The sequence below is a fragment of the Heteronotia binoei genome, chromosome 1 (assembly GCF_032191835.1).
Source record: "Heteronotia binoei isolate CCM8104 ecotype False Entrance Well chromosome 1, APGP_CSIRO_Hbin_v1, whole genome shotgun sequence".
In the NCBI taxonomy this organism is placed as follows: Eukaryota; Metazoa; Chordata; class Lepidosauria; order Squamata; family Gekkonidae; genus Heteronotia; species Heteronotia binoei.
Genome location: NC_083223.1, coordinates 103681777 through 103697811, shown reverse-complemented (window position 1 = coordinate 103697811; position 16035 = coordinate 103681777). Strand labels below are relative to the sequence as shown.

The following is a 16035-nucleotide window of genomic DNA, read 5'->3' as shown; positions in this document are numbered from 1 at the left end:
GTAGTCAACCTGACAGGGAAGCGGCAGCCGCAGCCTACTCGCTAAGAGCAACGAGTGTTTCGACTCCTGCGCTTACTGGGGCGAAAGGCCGGGAGGGAGCTAGGCGGCGGCGGCAGCAGCAGCGGCCCACAGAAAGCTGCTTCATCCCGGCGGAGCTTTCAGCCGCCTCTCTCCTGTACACTCACGTCCTCGCCAAGCACCTGCGCCGTGCTGGGCGGCTTCCCGTTTCGCCGCTGACAACCCTGTGGGAGTGGGTGGCAAGCTTGGTTCGGCGGGAGCAGGGGGAAAGCTGGGTCGCCAATGCCTCCGAGCCTGGCAGGGGAGAAGGAGGCGCCCGGGCTGCTAGGCGCGGGCCGCTGATGTTTTGACTGTGCCACGGGCCGTGGAGAGCGGCGTCCAAACAGCGCCACAGGGCGAAAGGAGGAGGAGGAGGAGACTGCTGCGCGTGAGGGGCGAGAGAGACACACGCGGCTGGTGATGTTTGCGGCTGCCTGGCGAAGGCGGAGGGAGGGCGAATTCCCCGCCTGGAACTCGAGAGAGTTTGTATGCTGCGTGTGGAACTGAGGAGAAGAATGTGCTCCAGCCCCACCTCCTCCGCCGCCGCCTCGCGCTGCTGCTGCTGCTGCTGCTTCTGCTCCTCACAAGCCAAGGAGGCTGGAAGAGAAGGGAGTCGGGCTGCCGCCGCCGCTGCCGGGTGCGCTGTGCTTGCGCCGCGGGAGCGAGCCCTGCCGCTGCTGCACCTGGCTTCAGCCGCTGTGGGATGTGCAGCAAACGCCTCCTCCTGAACTCCACTACTTCTCCCGCGCGCTCTCCGGCTCTTCTTTGGCGCCCAGCGGCTTCCCGCGTCGGCTGTCCTCGGCTTCTGCGGGGAAACCTCCCAGACCTTCCTCCCTGCCAAGGATGCCCGGTAAACGTTGCGGGGGAGGGCGTCATCCCCGAACGAGGGGGAGAACGTGCCGAGGGGGGTGAGGCAGGGGAAAGGGAAGGCACGCGAGGGGGGGAGGTAGGAGCTTGAGGGGCATTGCTCTCCACGCCCTCCCTCCGCAGGACTTTTCCTCGCTTTGCTGGAGCTTGCCTGGGCTGGGCGAGCCGGTGGTTTGGCTTTAGCATCCAGCGCGCAGCGGCGCCTTGGCGGGGGGGGGGGGGGGGTTGCTTGGCACAGCGAGAGCAGTTCGGGCGCTTCCTCGCTCCCTTGAGGGCAGCGGGGCGCGCGGGCACACTTTCGGGGGCTGCCTTCCCTGGCTGGCGCCTGTGAGCGAGCCGCACAGTGCCGGACACTGCTTCAGGCTGCGGTCCCCTGTGCACCTGAGCGGCGGCGGCCCCTTTGTACTCAGTGGGACTCCCTGCCGGAGAAACGTGTCGAGGGCTGGGGAGCTGGGAAGAAGGCATCGGGCGTTTTCTGTTGCGGCAGGTCTGGGCATTGCCGAGGGCACCGTTCAGGCGTTCGCCGGCTAGCTCTTGCTATTGTCGAGCGGTGAGCTTGTGGCAGAGACCCGTGCTATCCGGTGGTTGGTCAGTCCAGTCTTGGTATCGGGCTTCCCAAGCCCCTGCCCTCATGGTTTGGCTCCCACGGAGAAGCTTATCTTCTGGGCTGTGATAGTGCGAGGGTGAGCCTTCACTACCTGTACCTGAAAGCAGGTGAGGTTTCCCAGGTAGGAGCCACTTTGCTCTAAGGAGAGAAGACAACGTTACCACCTCAGTATTCCTCCTTGGATCCCCTTGGTGCACACTCTCCTGTGTACATTTCTGAGCTCAGACCAAGGAAGCATGGGGTGTGAAAACTCATCAACTCCTTTTCCCTCCTCCTCCACCCAACTCATCTCTCTTCATTGTGTATTTAATAACGGGCTGTAACTGTGAAATACTGATCCCTTAAGGGAAGCCTTAATATTTGCAAAATGTTTTATATCAAATTAATGCCCAGCTTCATTTAGCCAGGGATTCTACCCCCCACCACCTTTCATTCCTTCAGATTTATGGCAGCTCTGGCTAACAAATGTCAGAGACATTGGTTTGGGGAGGGGGTTAGGAGTGCTTTCTATGTACCCCCCCCCCTCACACTGCTTGGCATGATTTGTGAGAAACATACAAAGCCAGTAATTGCTGGAGAATTTTTAATGGATTTTGCTAAGCAATTTCAATATTTCTCCTTGATTTTAGAGGAAAGTGCTTTGACAATGTCCTCTCACGTTTCACTTTGAAAGCCTGCTCATTCTAAGCTTGTTCTTGTGAAACTGGAAAGTGCATAGTATATGGATGTTGGTGGGCAAAGGCATCAGGTCCCTCTTAAATACTTTCAAGGGAGAAAAGTATAAAAGATTGGAAAGCAATAAAATGCAATTAATTATTGTACGTTTTAAAAATGAGGTTAGATGTTACAGGAAAAGAAAGACTTTGAACTGCAGTGGTCACAATCTAGAAACCACTTAAGTCAGAAGCAGTGCCATTGACCTCTGTAAGACTATTTGACTAAGCAGCCAGTAGATTACAGATAAAGTGCCTTTTAATCTTCCAGCAGATTTTGTCTGATTTATCAAAGAACTAAAAAGTGCAATTATTTTCCTTCCTAAAAAGAAGGAAAAGAGCTTAGAAGGACATAATTGTTAGGTGGGGGGTTGCATATGCTTGTACAGATACGACCAGGTTGCCACTGTGGTTAAACTTTCTGTATACATAAAATCGTTCACAACTGGGGCCTGACCCAGCACCCAGAGGTAAGAAGGTCTGTTGATTACTTAAATTAGCATGCCAGTTTTTAACAGTGCTGCTTTAAAAAATGTAGACTGTTACCAATACATAATGTACACAGTTTGCTAATTTAAATGGTGGCAAAAATGTTTTAGTTATCCAAGATGTTTGATTCATGAAATTCTAGCGAATAGTATTCCATTATATGTTTTCATAGTTTTGTTTTTCAGTAGTCAGTCATGATAGTAAGTACTATACATTTAAAGCGCTTAATTCAGCAGCAGATGTTTAGTGGTTTTTAAAAAACTTTGTTTTCTTCTGACTTGATTAGTTATTTTGGACAATAATGTAATACTATTATATAGGCACAATAATAGATGCATTAAAACAATCCCTTTTAACTACTATAATTGAGAAGAAATAGAAGGTAGATGTATATTCTTTCTCCCCTCAAACACTTCATTTGGCTGCATGAAAGCTGAAAAATTCTGTCCCAGATATTATACTACATAATATAGTATTGTATGCCAGATTTTATTGCAAAGCTGTACTCATAACTAGTACCCTTTTTGTCCGGTTTAAGGGTGTTGCATATGCATATTATAAACATTTTAGCATGTATTTTGTCCAGTCAGTTGCTAAATTGAAATTTAACAGCTCAGGAGTTTTCACTTGGGCTTAGTAAACAGTTTAGTTCATATCGGTGTCTTCTTATCGGTCAAGTGTCTTAACCACTGGAGTGATAAGTGATTTAACACATCCCTAATACCACTTCTTTACAGTTAGTACTTTCCATGAAATGTATATCAGTGTAAAAACTGACATATTTATAGCAATGCCTTGGTTTAGGATAGACTTCCATCAACACTTGAAGGACACTAATCTAAAATATGTCTTTCTCAGGTGAATGTTTCCAAAACAATTGATATCGTGGCACTTAAAATGCTTAATTATTCTTAAGGAGTCATTTGAAGCACACATTCTTGTATTTAAGTTCTGTTGATTTTAACAGAGGATACCCATTAAAATCCATGGAAGGCATATTTCCAACTAAGTATGATTAGGATCGTAGTGGTCAGATTATTCTTAGGTTTCTTAGGGGATCAAGTGCCCCTTTGAGATACTGCTCATTAAACAAACATTTTAAAAGGCCATTTCTATATGGATATTATTGTGAGGTATCATAGTATAACACATTCCTTAACTAAGTATGGTTCAGAAAATAAAATACCTTGCCTAGATCCATAGAACTGTGTGGAAAGCTTCCCAAATGCAGTTGGAAACCACATCCAGATTTCAGCTCCCTGCACCATATGAAAAACTACTTCTAAAACTTGGAGGCCATTTAAGAGCAGCTACTGATGCAGGAGGAGATGCAGCTTGGAAAAATGAAAAGAAAAGGTGCACTGTACTACTCATACAGACCTGCCTATGAGTTTCTCTTCCTGGCCCTTGAAACTATGTTACAACAAAAGCATTGTATGCCACTGAAATAAACCATGGTACTGTAATCACATTTTGCACTTCTGCACAGAGAATATAGCAATCAAAAGAGGTGTTACAAAATTATGCATGATATATTTGGAGAGCTCTATAGTGTCATACATTTGAGTAATAAAACAATGAAATGTCACATTAAAAACACAGGCTTCCTCAATTTTTCTCAAGCAGAATACTGTTTTGGTTTTTTTGTATACATGCATGTAAAAGCCCAACTTTGTTGATTGTTTTAATCAAAACCTTTTTTTGGGGGGGAAACAAAGTTCATAAAGCCTAAACATCAGTAGTTGCTTAGTGTTGCACCATTTAACGTCATTGTTTTGTGCTTTAAGACATTTGAAAGTCAAAAATTCATGCTTCAAAATGAAGAGAACTCTTAGGGTGGGGGACTTGGCAATTTAAAAAATATATGTTGTGAAAGAAAAATGTGAGCTCAAAAATGGCATATGCAGCGAGGTTGTTGAGATAAAGAGGTCCATAGGTTACCATTCCGTGTTCTTCTGCAAGTTTCTTTTGTTTGGCTCAGTGAGTTCTCTAGAAGAATTCACATGAAAAATAGATTGCAAAATCTTTGTGAGCAGGATTATGGTATCTAATAATTGAAGAACCTTTCCATGAAAATCCATGTGGGAAATTCTTTTCTGATGTAATGCTTGTCCTGCATCCATGGAAATCATTTTAAAGCACTCCCGTGAAAGACATAAAAATGTTACAGAATACATTTACCCTAAAGCTTTGGATCCCTAGAGAAGCCCTCCAGTATGAAACATACAAATATGACATTATGCAGATCTTAGTGGGCCAAATGATTTTATAAGGGTTAACATTTTTTTAAAATGTGTTAATTGAAGAAAAGTTGTCCCAGCCATGTTACTTTATAACCTAGGATACCAATCATATTTTTGTTGACATTATATACTTAAAACAGTAAAAATATGTACGTTTCTATAATATTCAATCACTGCTTTTCTGGATTTGATATGCAATAGGATGCTTTCAGAGGAAAAAAAAATCTTGCTCTCCATCTGGTGGGAATTAGATAAAGAATTTCCTTTTTATTGTATAAAAAGAGCAATGTTCAATCCGTTTTTCCTTAGTAGAGAGGATATATATCCATTCAAATTGCAGCAATAAAATCTTGTAACTTAATGGCTGGAATAATCTTGAATAATTGTGTGCATTTGTTGTAGTCTCAAAGGACAGTCATAAATACAGTGGTTATGCTGCATTATAGTAGAGTCTTTGGGAAGACAGATAACTTGAAACTACAATTTGGTAAATCTATGAAGAATCTGCACATACAATAAAATGTTTGGCTAGGCTTTTAAATGTAATATCTATTAACAGGGAAAAATGTGTGCTTCTCTAAGGCAGAATTTGTATAGATGTGAGCAAAGTTGGCAGAAAGATGCCTATTTTGGTTTTGCTATTGGTTTATTGTGAGTCAGTGCATACTCTTCTAGTTTACCACCCAAATAGCTTCTATCATGCCTGATATTTTTAAATCAGCATTTATTAAGAGTGTATTGGATAAGGTTAAACTTGAGGTTTAAACAAATATTAATTGCTAGGGAATGTCCAGATAGCTGTTTCAGTGCTCTTTGTTTGATGTTTATGTCTCAAAATGAAAAAAAAAAAGTTCAAGTAGATTAAGTAGGTGTAGGGGTGTTTTTTTTCCTCCTTTTTCTTTCCTTTCCTTTTTTTGTGTCTTGCTATTTAGAATGCACAGATTATGTCGTGCCAGACAATTACTATCTTCTGTGGTGGGCCCATGAAAGAAAACGTGAAGAATGAAGCTGAAGAGGTGTGAAGACAGTTGTGATTGGATTTGAAAGTTGTGCAAACCTGTAATTTTTTGATCCCATTGAATTCTTTAATGGTCAAGGAAGGAGCTCAGATTTGGTCCTTCTGTAATCTGAATTTGGCTGTTCCTCTGAATTGAAGTGGATTTTAGGTCCATAGAGTGTTCAGTATTTTTTCAACTGATTGACTCCTGATGCATATATTGTTTCAAGTGTTACATAATTGGCTAAACAAAATCCATGTGAAATCCCAAACCAGCTGAAAAGTATTTTTTTTGTGTTTTTGAAGTTTTTAACTCCTAATTTTAAACTGAAACTATCTGCTTATCATTCAATCATCAACATTTATTATGTATTGACAAAATATGTATGCCGCCTTTCTGCCCTTACAAGGGCCACCATGGCAACTAACAATTTAAAACATACATAAAGCTATATTTTAGAACCATTAAAATCACAGGACCCCCCCCCCCCCGCATGGTCCAGGAAGGATACCATGATCAATGATAACAAAAGCCACTGAGAGGTCCAGGAGAATCAACATACATCCTCTGTGTGTCTCCTGGCACAAGCCATCCATCAGGGTGACCAAAGCTGTTTCAAGCACATAACAAGGCCTAAAATCAGACTGGAAGGGATCTGAACAACTTCTGGATGGATTAATGCTGCCTTCGTGGTTTGTAGTCCACCTCATTTGAGCACACTGGGAATGTGAATGTCAGACCTGAAAGAAAAAAATGACTTACCTGTTGAACTACATATGGACTGAGATATTTATTAGGCTGCATCCTCTTCCAGTTTACTGATTTGTTTTGTTAGTTTTCTATGTTCCATAGTTGCACTAATAAGGAAACTAGATATTTTGCTAATTTGATGCTTTATGTCTTTATTCCTTTAAGAAATCTGTCCAGACAGTTTACATGGAAGCAGCCAGGCCTAGTTAAGTCATACCAGTCAGGTTGCATCAAGTCATCCATAGGGTGCTGCCAGGCCCAGGGTTGGAAACCTCCATGTGGAGCCTCAAGATCTCCTGGCATCACAACTGAGCTCCAGACAACAGATCTCTTTCCCCTGGGATAAAATAACTGCTTTGGAGGGTGGACTCAATGGTATTATATTCAGCTAGGGTCTCTCCCCTTCCCAAACTCTGGCTTCTGTAGACGCCACCACAAAATCTCCAAGAGTTTCCCAATCGAGCTGGCAACCCTAGTCAGAATTGGCCCCAATGAGTTTTTCCTCAAAGGCCAAAATGGGTGTGGAAAGGGCCTCCTCTCCCTGCCTTTTACTGACAGAACCAAGCTTAGTTGTAGAGTTGCCAGATCCAACTCAGAAAACACCTGGGGAATTCATGCCTGGTTAACAGCAAGAAAGAGCCATGAGAACTAAGCAGTGATGCAACCCTTCCTGTCCTCCTTCTCATGATCTGCCTAAGTTCACAGAATCAGCACTGCTGTCAGATGGCCATCTAGTGTCTCTGTTTAAAAACTTCCAAAGAAGGAGAGCCCACCACATCTTGAGGAAGCCTGTTCCACTGAGAAACTGCTCTGTCAGGAAGTTCTTCCTAATGTTTAGCTTCCCAAAACTCAGGGCTTTTTTTTGAGCAGGAACCCAGTTCCAGCTGGCTTGGCATCAGAGGGGTGTGGCCTAATATGCAAACCCTGCTGGGCTTTTTCTACAATTGTGAGGTCAGAGTGTGGCCTAATATGCAAATTAGTTCCTGTTGGGCTTTCCTACAAAAAAGTCCTGCCAAAACTGAACACAGTACTCTAGGTGAGGTCTAACCAGAACAGAGTAAAGCAATACCATTTATATGATTATATGATTCCATTGTAATATCTTAGAGTGTAGTCAGATAGTGTAACTATTCCACTGATAATTAAGTTCCCATTGGATGTATAAGTGAGAATATTCCAGTTGCCAATAATAATAATAATAATAATAATAATATTTAATTTGTATCCCGCCCTCCCCGCTTAAGCAAGCTCAGGGCGGCTCACATAGCATAACATAAAATACAAACATTACAATAATAAAAATCTTATTTCTGACTGTTGATAACTGCTTTAGTACAAATGACTAACTCTGTGTGGTAGTTATTAGTTGTTATGTAGTACTCACAGAAAATGGGTGCCAGTATATTTCCTTAAGTAAAAAGAATTTAGAGAAAGCTTTTGTGTTTGTTTGTTTTTGTGGAAGACTGAAAGAGTGTTAGCACTGTGTTTATCCAACAGAGACCAAACAAGAACTTGATGAAAGTCTAAATGCATCAAAATGTGGGGATGACAGCAGGCTCTTGGTCTGTGAGATTAACAGCAATAATGAGATTCAGTTACAGAGGATAAAGGAGCATTTTTACCCTCACTTGTACAATGTGTACTTTTTAGTTTTGAGAGTAGCTAAATATTGGAATAACTTCTCTAGAGATATAGTTGAAAACTCCATTGCTTGAAGTCTTTTCAATCAAAATTGCATGTCTTTATAATGAGTATACTGTACCTTAGCAATAGAACCAGAAATTGATATAGGAATTTGGTATTAAATGCTGTTATGATGGGGTGTTTTGCTGTACTATTATCACTGACACCTTCGGAATCTATGGTTATAATTCTACATCTTAAAATGCAGGCAATGGCAAAGGCATTTTCCATGGGTGGGTGTTGCCACAACAGAAACAAACCTGTTGTCTAAAAAAAAAAATTCAGCACAACAGCCTGACCCATAATCAGAAGACTTGGGGGGCTCATGTACTCATGGGCAGTACTAATAAGACTCCATGTTCTTTAACATTGCCAGTAGCCAAGCAAGAAAGACCACAATTGTTAGTTTACATGCTGTCTCTGTGCTTGTTACATGCAGTCTAAACAAGTATGTCAGCTGACATAATTTACCGTGTCCTGAGGCTGCCAGGCCCTGGGCAGTGCCAGCAGGAGAATTCTTTTAAATTAAAAATTGTGTTTAAGTGTAAGTTCTTATTGGAAATGACAAAGGGTAATTCTAGGAATCCTAGATGAGGCTGTATTTTTAAAAATTATCCTCTGGTGCTGTCCCCCCCCCCCCCCCACCAAACCCTTCAGCCAATTTCCAGGCAGTTCCCAGCAACCCTCATGCTCTACAGGAACTCTGAATATGTAGCACCTCTGGATAGCATGTAGCCCCTTTGGACACCAGGAATTTCACTTGATCCATAGCATGAATGCTGAACAGCATCACACCAGTCCATTTTGCTTCATATGGTAGCTCCCTTGCTCCTAATCAAAAGCAGGGATGTAGAGGAGCTGATATAATACAGAGTGCAGCTCTGAGACTTTTTTCATCTGGAACGGTGATGTCATCAGTCAGAGCTTCTTCAGTTCTGCCTTCACTGAGTGTCAGCCTAGTGATCTTGTGCCAATCTTAGTGCTGCACTGTGCAGTAAACAACATTATTCACTGTGTTCAGACTATGAGGTATGTGTGGAAGACTGCCTCCTTTCTGTATTGTACCACTATCTCAAGATCTCCCTCCAACACCCCCCCCCCCCAATATGGCACTGTCTCTTGGCTGGCAAGAACCAGGTATGCCTATAGTAGGGCTATCTGGAAAATTTGAACTATAGTATGTCTAGCTAATTATAACCCTAAGCATCCCCTACCGACATTGTCACAGGTAGATTTTTTTTTTCCTACTTGGGCCAAAAAGGTTGTTTGTACCTTGTCTAACACTTTCTGATGAAAAAGAGTGAGAGGTTCAAAATATTAATTTATTTTGTGCCATTATTTTACATGATTTTCAAATAAAGATTAAGAGGATTTGAATAAAATATACTGTTTTTTCAGATCATTGCTGTTATTACAGTTAATTGGATTTACATATCCCAGACACACCATTTACTTCTGGAATATGTTAAAACATGGTGGTGATTAGTGGCAGTGTGAGACCTTAGAATGTGAGGATATGAAGGATGTGGAAAGAAAGGAAATATAGAAGATATGAATGTTCCACAGTCTTGACCGATCTGATTACTATTGAGTTATCCAGTGTTGTACAATTAACTGCCATGTTTACTCTTCATGCATTGTATTTATTATTTGCTTTTCAATTCACAAATCTTCATAAAGTCGAGACAGGCAAAACAACAACAAACCAACCTAAAAGTACAAGTACAGTTTAAAACATCAACAGTAACAAAACCATATAACATTAACTGAATCAGCAGCTTCTCTTTACTGGAAGATGAAAAGCATGCTGGCACACAAAAAAAGTCTTAAAGGTTTGCCTAAAAAGGCCAAACTTTTGGATCTGGTGAAACGCCAATAATATTGAATTCCATAGATATGAGATGTCTAATTTTCCACAACTGGAAAATTTAACTGTTTCATATACCTTTTATATATTTACACCCCATCTACCTGAACCCTTTATTATTACCTTATGACCTTTCTACAAAAACTTTTCTGTGGAAGCCCCCAATTTCAGAGGTGAAGTGAGTGGCTATCAGGAATAGGTCCTTTTCTGATGTGCTGCTTGGATTTTGTAAATCCTACTCAGAACTGTCTATTGGTGTCTGGTCTATAGACACCAATAGACAGGTGTGTTCAGTTTTAGGCACCACAATTTAAGGATATAGGTAAGCTGAAACATGTCCAGAGGAGGGCGACAAAGATAGTGAGGGGTCTGGAAACTAGGGCCTACGAAGAAAGGCTGAAGGAGCTGTGTACACTTAGCCTGGAGTGGAGACAACTAAGAAGTACTTGAAGGGGTGTCTTGTAGAGGATAGTGCAGAGTTGTTTTCTGTTGCCACAGAAGGCCGAATTAAAACCAATGGGTTAAAATTAAATCAGAAGAGTTTTTGACTAAACATTAGGAAGAAATTCTTGAGAGAGTGATTCTTCAGTGTAACAGGCTTCCTCAGGAGATGGTGGGATCTTCTTCTTTAGAAATTTTTACAGAGAATTGATGGCCATCTGACAGCAACACTGATTATGTGAAGTTAGACAGATCATGAGAAGGAGGGCAGGAAGGATTGCATCAGTGCTTAGTTCTCATGGCCCTTTCTTACATGCCCAGGGAAATGCTGATTGCCACTTTGGGATCCTGGAAGCTCTTTGCCATCTTCTGGGCATGGAACAGAAGTCTCTGTGTGTGAATGTCAGGAAGGTAATTGTGAATTCCCTGCATTGTGCAGGGAGTTGGACTAGGTGACCCTGGAGGTCAGGCATATTTTTTTTTCCTCCAGGCCAGCTTTGCTAGGTATCCTGGAGGATTTTTTTCCCATCTTCTAGGAATGGAGTAGTGGACACTGTGGGTGTGGGAGAAAGGTGCTTTTGAATTTCCTGCATTGTTCAGGAGGCTGGAGTAGGTGACCCTGGAGGTCCCTTCCAACTAGGTGACCTTTTATAATTCATTCTGATTCCAGTTGATGTCTGGAGATCTCCTGGGATTACTACTGATCTCCAGGCGACAGACTCTTGGAGAAAATGGCTGCATTGGGAGATGGACTGTATGGTATTTTACTCCATTGAAGTCCCTCCCCTCCCCTCCCCAAACATCATCCTCCTCAGACTCCACCCCCAAATTATCTAGGTATTTTCCAACTTAGAGCAGATACCTCTGTTGAATCTGTTTAGAATCAGTTGCCAAATTAAGACTCTTTTCTATGGATTTGTGTTGGTTTTAGTTATGCATAGGTCTTGTTCTCCTTTAATGTACTGGTATTGCTAACAAACATTAAAGGTTAGATTTACTGCTGTTGTTTAGGGTTGCAAGTCACCAGGTGGTAGCTGGAGACCTCCTGGGATTACAACTGATTTTCAGGTGACAGGGATTAGTTCAACTGGAGTAAATGGCCACTTTGGAAGGTGGACTCTAGCATTATTCCCCACTGAAGTCCCTCCCCTCCCCAAAATGTGCTCTCATCTGGCTCTACCCCTAAATCTCTAGGTATTTCCCAACCTGGAGCTGGCAACCCTATTTATCAAATTGTTTTAATTGTTGATGTTATATGTAAGGTGTCTTGGAAACATTCAGTTGAGAGGCAGAAGGTACATTTTGAAATGACTGAATGAATCATCTCTGGTTAAAAAAACCTAGACCGGGCTTGGCCAGCAAGCCAGATGTGTTCCATGAAGCACTTTCAACTAGTCTCCAGTGGTCTCACAGATGTCAGTATTTGGATAAACAGAAACAGAAAGTCTCTGTATTCTATACATATTTTATTTTATTGTTATTTCTTACATATTGTGAATCAGGGTTACCAGGTCTACTTACTTGGCCAGTAGTGGGTGGGAGGGAGCCTTCCAGGAATGGGGAGGGGAGAGTGATATTGATGCAGGAGGGGGCTGTTTGGGGGAGGACTTACCCAGCTGGCCACCTGGCCAGTGGCAGATTGAAGCCCTCAAAATAGAGAGAATCTTTGTCTGGACCGGGGATCTGGAAACCCTGTTGTAAATAGTGAAAAAACTACTTTCATTTCTACACTTGTAGCTATTTTAAGGACCTTCATGGTTGTAACAATATATATGGAACTGAGTGAATCAGGAAAGTGGATAGGGGGACAACTCAGGGACATGGGAAGAAAGAATGTGAGGGAACAGCTACAGGAAGTGACTCATCAGAACCAGCAGCAGGAGAGAAAAGTAAAACAAACAGGGAGAGCTGATAAGGCACAAGCAGTTTTGTTAATATAGACATTATTGTCTGACTCCCAACTATATATTTTCTCACATGAAGCAATGGTAGTAGTACTTGGCAGTTGTAATCTGACTTCATGTAGGAAAAAGCTGATTTCTGTCATGGAGACTGAAAGTATACTGATACGTTTTATAGTAAGCTGTGCACAAACTTTAATCCAGTTCTTCAATGCAAAAACAGCTTCCATGCAGATCAGATGTAGTTTATGTGTGTTAAGCACCATCAAGTCCTCCCAAATGTCCTATTATTAACAGACTTGCTCAGTCTTCCAAGCTCAGGGCTATGGCTTCCATTATTGAGTCAATCCACTTTATGTTGTGTCTTCTTGTTTTCCTGTTGCCCTCAACTTTTCCTTGTATTATAGACTTTTCCAGTGACTCTTGCCTTCTTATAATGTGACCGAAGTACTATAACCTCAGTTTAAGAGTTGCCAGGTCAGATCAAGGCGAAAACAGAGGAGGGACTTTTTAGGAGTGTGGGCTGTAGTTCATAATGTAAAGATGCCTTGTGGAAGTGACGTCATCATGTTAGTGACACCGGTATTTTGGGCAAAACTGTGGTAACCAAGCTAAGAGTAGTTACAAATCAGAATAAGGCCATGAGTAGGTATTTTGAAAGAATATGCCTGAGCTTTTGTTTCAGTGATACCCTGTTTTGAGAGAGTAGTTCCTACTTGAAAAAGCCTTGCCAGGCAAAATGTGGAACAACATTGCTAGCATGCCAGTAGGACTTAATTGGGACCGCCATTTCTGGATTTCAGTGGTGAGGCTCAGTTGTCTAGTTTCAACTTGGAATGTGGTTTCTGTTCTGAAATCTGAAGACATTTGAGCACCTTCAACAGATTGACTTATTTGACAATTTGAATCCTGATATTGTTTGTGAATGAATAGCTTTGGAGTTTTTATTTATGAATTGTGTATATTATAAAATAAATGTTCATATAATTGTAAGAACATAAGAGAAGCCATGTTAGATCAGACCAATGGCCCATCCAGTCCAACACTCTGTGTCACACAGTGGCAAAAAACTATATATATATACACACACTGTGGCTAATAGCCACTGATGGACCTCTGCTCCATATACTTTATCATTTTCTAGGTTAAAAAAATGTTTTACACTCAGTTGTTTTGTTGGTTGAACAATAGCAAGCAGCCAGGCCTACTTGAGTCATGCAAGTTGGGTGGTATCAAGTCACCCAGGGGTTGCTTACAGGCCCAGGCTTACCAGCCTTAGGTGGGAGGTCTCCCAGAATAACAGCTAAACTCCAGACAACAGAGAGCTGTGCCCCTGGAGAAAATGATTGCTTTGGAGCATGGCATTGGATTCAGAAGAGGACTCTCTCCTCCTCAAATGTGTGCTTCCTCAGGCTCCACACACAAATCTCCAGGAACTTCCTAACATAAGAACATAAGAGAAGTCATGTTGGATCAGGCCAATGGCCCATCCACTCCAACGTTCTGTGTCACACAATGGCCAAACAAAAAACCAGGCACCATCAGTGGGGCCAGCACACTAGAAGTCTTCCCACTGTGCCCTCCCCCCCCCGCCCCAAGCACCAAGAATACAGAGCATCACTGCCTCAGACAGAGAGTTCCAACAATACACTGTGGCTAATAGCCACTGATGGACCTCTGCTCCATATGCTTATCCGTTCCCCTCTTGAAGCTGTCTATGCTTGTAGCCGCCACCACCTCCTGTGGCAGTGAATTCCACATGTTAATCACTCTTTGGGTGAAGAAGTACTTCTTTTTATCACTTCTAACCCGACTGCTCAGCAATTTCATTGAATGTCCATGAGTTCTTGTATTGTGAGAAAGGGAGAAAAATACTTCTTTCTCTACCTTCTCTATCCCATGCATAGTCTTGTAAACCTATGTCATGTCATCCCTCAGTTGACGTTTCTCCAAGCTAAAGAGCCCCAAGTGTTTTAACCTTTCTTCACAGGGAAAGTCTTCCAACCCTTTAATCATTCTAGTTGCCCTTTTCTGAACTTTTTCCAATGCTATAACCTGGAGTTGGCAATCCTAGCCAGGCCTGGCTCCAATGTGCCCTCCCTCAAGGGCCAAAATATTTATTCATTCCATTTCTATCCCACTCTTCTTGTGAACGAGCTCAGGGCAGGTTACAGTAGTGAACATAAAATAATAAATCAGAAATAATAAGTAATAAATAATAAAAAATAATAAATCTGTAAAATCCTTAAAACCTAATAAGAGGGTGTTCAAATTATTTAAACTGTTTCCATGATCTCCCAGCCAAACCAAGGTGGAGGTTAGGTTTGCCAAGTCTAAATCAGAAAATACCTGGGAGCTTTGGGGGTGGGGCTGGGAAACTTTCCCTTTCCCTAAAATAAATAATTAAAAATACAGCAGTGCAGTTCCCCTGAATATGGTCTTCATTTCCTCATTCCCCAGCACTTCCACTCTCTCACACACATGCACAGAGACTCACACAGCAGCCAAAAACTGCCACAGTTTGGAAGCACATACTTTGTGGTCTCACTGGGGCAATTTACTCACCCTAGGAGTTGTTGACTGCCCCATACTCAATCCAGTTCATCAGAGGTTACTATTTTAGTGCAGACAGCTTAAAGGGACTGGACAGCAAATGGAGCTTATGGGCTCCTTCCCTTCCCTTCCAACAGGCACATTGTTCTCCAGGCTCACCCCCCCATTCAGCCTGACTCTTAAGGGCACACACACACACCTTTTTAAAAGCAATTGTTCCCAGTGTCTTCTTAAGCCTTTGGAGGCACATGTAGCCAGTTGGGGCAGGACTTCCCCTTCTGGCCAGCTGGGACTTGGGAACTGGCAAGCCTAGTGGAGATTGTCATCCAGAGTCCTCAGAATTGAGCTTGTAACTTGTAAGAGATAACAAATAATAACAGATGGAACATGATAACAGCAGGGGCCATCCACTGCCTTACTCAAAAGCCTGGTGGAATTGCTCTGTCTTACAGATTATGTGGAATTGTAGCAGGTCCTATATTGCCCTGATCTCTAATGGGAGCTTGTTTCATCAGGTGTGGCCCCTGGTCCTGGTTGAAGCTAGCCAGACATCTTTTGGGCCAGGAATCACCAGTAAATACTGATCTAATGAGTGCAAGGCTCAATGGGAAGAGGTGGTCCCACAGGTATGTAGGTCCCTGGCCATTCAAGGTTAACACCAACATCTTGAAACAGACCCAGAATTCTATTAGGAGCCAGTGCAGTTCACAGAGCTCAGGCTGAATGTGTGCCCATAGAGGTACTGTCAAGTCTGATGTTTCAATAACGAGACCTTCTTGATAAAAAAGTTTCTAGTTTATTGTAACATGTTGCAAGACTGTAGAAGCAGATTGAGAGACTGGCGAGCATGCACAAAGAGGAAACAT

At 42.4% G+C, this 16035-nt stretch overlaps 1 protein-coding gene across 1 annotated transcript in view; it reads left to right on the top strand.

The window, feature by feature from the left end:
* The first annotated feature begins 313 nt into the window (after nt 1-313).
* HS3ST5 (heparan sulfate-glucosamine 3-sulfotransferase 5) overlaps nt 314-16035 on the top strand; it is a 294869-nt gene continuing 279147 nt past the window's right edge. Inside the window, exon 1 of the mRNA XM_060238341.1 lies at nt 314-907. The gene's annotated coding sequence lies outside the window, so the exon portion shown is untranslated. The remainder of the gene's footprint in view (nt 908-16035) is intronic.